At 43.2% G+C, this 6,000-nt stretch overlaps 1 long non-coding RNA gene across 1 annotated transcript; it reads right to left on the bottom strand.

Annotated features, from left to right (window-relative positions):
• Positions 1 to 1,654: 1,654 nt before the first annotated feature.
• LOC146578020 (uncharacterized) lies at positions 1,655 to 3,734 on the bottom strand. The gene is made up of 2 exons (XR_014889937.1): positions 3,607 to 3,734; positions 1,655 to 2,279 (listed from the first exon to the last, which is right to left on the bottom strand). It is a non-coding gene; the product is annotated as an uncharacterized LOC146578020 (long non-coding RNA).
• Between the last annotated feature and the right edge of the window lie 2,266 nt (positions 3,735 to 6,000).

Raw genomic sequence — 6,000 nt, 5'->3', positions numbered from 1 at the left:
GTTCACTGATCCAGTCTCTACACCATGTGGACACAACTTCTGCAAAACCTGCATCAGTCAGCACTGGGACATGAGTCAGAGCTGTCAGTGTCCCATGTGTAAAGAGACTTTCTACACTCGACCTCAGCTGAGGGTCAACACCTTCATCTCTGAGATGGTTGCTCAGTTCGGACGTGAAGCTCAGCAGAAAGCCAGCAGCAGCAGCTCAGAGCAACAAGCTGCCAAACCAGGAGAAGTTCCCTGTGGACTTTTTGGTCGACTCCTTTGCTGTCTTTTACTTACTTACTTAATTAATTAAGAACTAATTTGTGCTGTGTGTGTGTGTGTGTGTGTGTGTGTGTGTGTGTGTGTGTGTGTGTGTGTGTGTGTGTGTGTGTGTGTGTGTGTGTGTGTGTGTGTGCGTGCGTGCTGTCATTCACTTGCAGGTGTTTGTACCATTAAGCTGTAATAACAAGAACAATAAATAAGAGATTAGGAACAATATTGAATCTATATATATATAATATAATAAATAATATATATAATTATATATATTATATATAACAATAAAAAATGCTATGATTCACATAAATAAAAATAAAATGTATGATGGATGAAACCTTATCAAGGCTCTCAGCGCCTCCTTTGTTCTTGTTGTAGTCCTGGATCATCAGAGGCTTCCTGTCCTCTGTGGTGCTGACAGCGGCGTCTTTGTGTAGGACGACAAGATGTCAGGATGACATTTCTATTCTTCTTGGGAACTTATGACACAAGAGTGTGTGTGTCAGTGAAAGCACATTTGGATGAGAGTCCTTCCTCTGGTTGATACCAGCTGAGGGGGAAGTTCAGGCTTGTTCTTCCTCACTGTCCCTACCATGGTGAGCTTTCTTTTCAGCAGCTCCTGACCACCTGTCTCCTGAAGCACCGTGCACTTGTGGATTACCAGCTTCTGCAGTCTTTTCCTCAACACTAACCCTCATATAGTGTGAATGATGTTGTGAAGCTGGTTAGGGTTTAGAATGTACGTGGTTAATGATGTGCTTTTGAACACACCATGTGTGAAATAGTCCCATGTGACCCCGTGGGGAGCTGTTTATCTTGTGCCTTGTTTCTCTCCTGTTCCCACCTGTGTTTTTCCCTCTGAAGAACTGGTAACCAGTGTGAAACGTCAGGGATGCTCGATCAGACCAGTGAGAGCAAACAAACCCAGCCCTCCCAGCTTATGGTTTAATCTTTATTGGGGGGGAAAACTTTTTAAGCCCTAATTTTGACAGGGAGTAGAGTCTTTGAAGCCTTTTCTGGATCCTCAGAGGGGATGAAGGAGGCAGAGGAGGAAGCAGAGATCGGTCTGTGTTTCATTGTAAGATAGAGACCTGGACCATTCTGGGAATGACAGCCGACTTTGGCCCATCGGTGGAGGATCTCATGAAGAGAGACGGCAGGGAGAAGGACAGTGTTTCATCGATAACAGCTCCAACACCTACAGTGTATATAATATATACATCAAAGTATATTTGCTATACTTAATGTATATAACATCATGTTCTTCTGTCCCCTTCACAGTGCAGGAGCGTGTCAGGATAGATTTCACTGCGTGTTGTATTTGTATAACTGTGCATGTGACAAATAAAGAAACTTGACTCTAATCAGCACAAACGAGGCTCTGACACATGGATTGTTTTTATAGTTTATTTAAAAGGATTAACCCCAAAATGTGAAAACAAGACCATCAACAGGCAAGACAGAGCTGACAATGTTACTGATGTCTGTCTGTAAATAAAGGGTGAGTGGAAACTAAAACTGGGGTTGGGAAACTTGCTGTGATCACTAACAGCTGCACGAGTTCTGGAGTCACCAATAAAACAAAAAGTATAAAAAAGGTTTAGCAAGCTCAGCATTACATAGATAAGGGATTAGGTGGGGATACTTTCAATGCAAACCCAGGATGAGAGCACGAGGTGAGGCAGAGGAGGAGCAGGGAAGTGATGAAGGAGGACCAAAAGGATTCTTCTGTATCTTTGGGTTTGCAGCAATAAGCAGGTGGATTTTTAATGTTTCTAACTGTTTGCACAGTTTCCGTGCTGTTATTCTTTAGCTTTGGGGCCGTTTTATAATAGTTTTGTCTGAGGTGTTTAAGCTTCTATTTGTTCATCCACAATATTGTTTAGCTGATTCTATACGAGCTCGTTCCAGTTCTTTCAGTCAGTCTGTTGCTTCTCTCCCGATCATTTTCCCTGTTCCTCATAAATCCCAAGGGTGGGGCCCGTGGGTCCATGTTAGAGTCTGGACACATTTCCACCCTGAAAAGAAGAAATGACATTCAGTTACCTTTGTGTGCAGCAGAAATGCCTCCTGGGTGCACTGGAGATAGAAAAGCACATTCCTCACTTATTTTAAAGCTAATGCATTCAACAGCATTTCTATAAAATCAGACCTGATTTTTATTCCATCATATTAAGCCCATCTCTCAGCATAAACATTACTGTCATGGGTTACTTTGATAACTCCAAACTACAGGAGGTCAGAGGTCGTTAGGAGCTCCCTGGCTGTGCAGAGGCAGGAGGCGAGCTGTGGGAAACCCTTTGACGGCTGATGAGGAATTGTAAATGCTTTTTGTTGGAAGACGGCAGCTCGTGAAAGGCAGATGTGCAATGCTTTTGTGCTGTGTGAACGACCATCGTTGAACATCTATAATCCAGTTTTAAGATCCCTTTTTGTCAGGTGTGACTGCACTTAAAGAGGCCTGGAGGCCTTTTCAGAGGCGTCTCTCTTCGTGCATGAGAGACAAAGGTGCCACCCTGCCTGCTGGCTTTGTTATCTTCACACCTCGGCTCATATGATTAGGTAGAGGATGATTAGGGGTCCATGACCCTCTTGGGGACTCTCCCATATGGCTAAATGTGGGACTCTCCATCAGCAGCTCCTTACACTACGCTGAGCTGGATGACTGAGAACCGACATACTTCCAGGTGAATGTAACGCTACGGAGAAACTACAGCGAGAGTAAACCTGCTAACTTTGGTGTTTTTTCAAGTATCGGGTAATTTTATATGTGACTTTTTCTATCAGGTGAACAAAGTGTGCATGCATATTCACGCTAAAGTTAAATGCAGAGAAAGCGCAGAGTCTCTGCTTTCAGAAACAATTGTATTAGGTTCAATTGAGCGAACGGTTCAAACGTTACAGTGATTTAAAAACGTTGCAGAAACCTGTTGGATTGTGAGTTTCAGGCATTAAATGCAATTCTACATCCGGACACTAGAGGGCGCAGAGCGCGATGGTGGTACCGAGCAGTGTTTTGGGGCGCAGAAGAAGAATTTCGCAGAAAGAACTTCCTGTTGTGAAGCTAACGCCAGCACAGCATGTGTGTCGTTTGTGTTCACGGTTTAAAGAAGATTATTGTGTTTTCGTCTACTTGTTACCCAGGCTGACAGCAGCTTCACTGCCTCAGGTTAGTAAACATTACAATGAATGTGCACGGCGCACCTCACAGTACAGGCTGTTGTTCGGTCATTCGCACATCAGGATGCGGGTCATTGTGTGTACACTGTGGCTTTAGGCTGCAGGTTGATGGATGCTAATGCTAGCGACTTGGCTAATGCAGAATACAGTGGAGCCCCGACTTACGAAAAGTTCAAGTTACGAAGGCACTGAACGGCAATACTTCTGCCCGTGTTACGGCAAAATGCCCGCGTAACGAAATCCGCTGGCTCTGATTGGCTGAGCCTTCAATGCCCACAGTGCCTTCCAAATCATGTGACAACCCCTTGGCTTCCGTACTTGCTGTCACTACCCGATCCGTACCGGAAACCCGATCGGTACCCCGCATGCGCAAATCTTATGTCACTTCCTCTCTTTGCAAACATTGCGACATTCAATATATTTGAATGATACGGTTAGCGCCCAGTTAGCTCCTAGCATTTCTCAGCAGCTCTGCCTCCTTTTCGACTACCAGGACATTTAAACAATGAATAATCCGTATCCGCAACAAATTTTTGCTTTTCTCCTCAACAGAAAGCGTTCCCCGATTGAACAACAGCGCCGTAAAATAAGAAGAATGGTGCCTAATGACAGAGTTAATAATACAGACTTTATAATATGTCACGTGAAGATTCAGCAGCCAGATGAAGTGTTTACTGGCAATTGACAGTGATAGCAGACATTATCATCACTTTTCCAACAATCCTCTCCACACAGACAAGCATAAACACACTCGATTATCACTAAATCAAATTTAACACACGTTTGTAATGACGCTAATTCAGTTTACAATAGGGTTCATTCGCTCAGTCAGCAGGTGGCGGTATCCTCGTACACTGGGGAGTACACTGCCATTAAAGGAACAGAAGAAGAAGAAAACCCCTGCACATGCGCGGTACGGATCGGGTAGAACCGATTTGTACGGTCTGACTTTGCACATGCGCAGTAAGGATCGGGAGTCCCGATCCGTCACTATCTTTTAATTTTTTTATTTTTGTCTACATTATATTAAATGTTTCATTAGCGGAAACATGTTAAGAGATACTTGTTATTCTTAACATCTTAACAGATACTCTGACCTGTAACTATCGTAAAATGCTTCGACCGGAAGTAGACACCTTTCGCGCATGCGGGGTACCGATCGGGTTTCCGGTACGGATCGGGTAGTGACACCTGCGCTTCGCTGTTCCACTTGAACCACGCAGCTAGCAAAATGAAGCGTAAAGTAGGGCTGGGTATCGTCACTGATTTCTAGAATCAATTCAATTCCGATTCACAAGGTCCCGAATCGATTCGATTTAGTTCGATTCGATTTAAATCTGGGAAATTTTGACAGTCAGAAATATAATTCAGATCAGTACATTTACATATTTTTGTATCAATAAAAAGGAAGCTGACACACGCAAGACTTTATCACAGGTGTGAGCGTCACAGCAGAGGCCTTTGTGTCAAAGTAGCTGAGGATAAAACACAGAAAAACATGAAGGAGGTTTTCCTGTTCTGGGATTTTATTAAAATATTCTGCAGTACATCAAAAACGAAAGAAAACCATTAATCAACATATGAACATTACCTCTGACGTTACAGCGGTTTTATTAGAGACACGGTTAAGCGTTTTGCATTTTGAATAATTTTAAAAAGTTAAAATTTGTTCAGTATTGAACAGCAGAAATGAGGTTTTCTTTTCGGAAGAATGTAAAAGGGAAAAAAACAGCGGCTGACAGTGCTGTAAGCAACAGTAGACTTGTGCGTAACAAGCAAGCGAATAATGAAGAAAGGGAAACTGTTCTTGAAGTATAGAGAGAGAGAGAGAGCTAGCTGCGCATCGCGATGGAAGCAAAACAGTAAAAGTGAATTCATGACGATGTTTATGTGAAGCGTTTGGATCTTCTTTTGCTGCTGGTTCGGTCAATATTGTTTGGAGAGAGATCAAACTAACAGCTTTAGAATCAGCGCATAAAGGGCGTGAACACAAAGCGCCGACCCGCCGACAGATCAGAATCAGCGAGCTGTCGGCTTTCAGCCCCGACCGTGAGAAAGGCGCCATCTAACTGATTCTGATCCGCGGGTCGCGCTGTGTGTTTAAGTCTATGTGCAGAGTCCTGTACCTGCTCTCATTTACTGTTTGGTGGTTCTTGAAATTTTGTGAGATGTCACCTGAGATTCTGGCATTTCGGGCAAAATAAATTTATATTAAAAATCGATTCAGGATTTTAATGAATCGATTTTACGTTATCCAAGCCAGAATCGATTTTAATCGATGAATCGATTATAAAAACCCAGCCCTAGCGTAAAGTACTGTCGATGAAAACAAAGAGAGAAATTATTGATAAATATGAGCGAGGTGTGAAACTTTGTGCTATTGCACGCGAGTATGCCGAAATCCTTCGACCATTGGAACAATTCTAAAACAAAAAGAAGTCATCAAAGCAGGTAAACCTTCAAAGGGCACCACCATCATGTCCAAAAGGAGGACCCCCATACACGACGAGATGGAAAGGCTTCTCCTTGTTTGGATTAAAGACAAGGGAGAGACTGGCA

Source organism: Mchenga conophoros, linkage group LG3, assembly GCF_057382185.1.
Source record: "Mchenga conophoros isolate Kocher_MC1m ecotype Shallow Benthic linkage group LG3, M_conophoros_male_GT1.1, whole genome shotgun sequence".
NCBI lineage: Eukaryota > Metazoa > Chordata > Actinopteri > Cichliformes > Cichlidae > Mchenga > Mchenga conophoros.
Note: the sequence above shows the minus strand (reverse complement) of the source record. Positions and strands in the feature narration are given on the sequence as shown.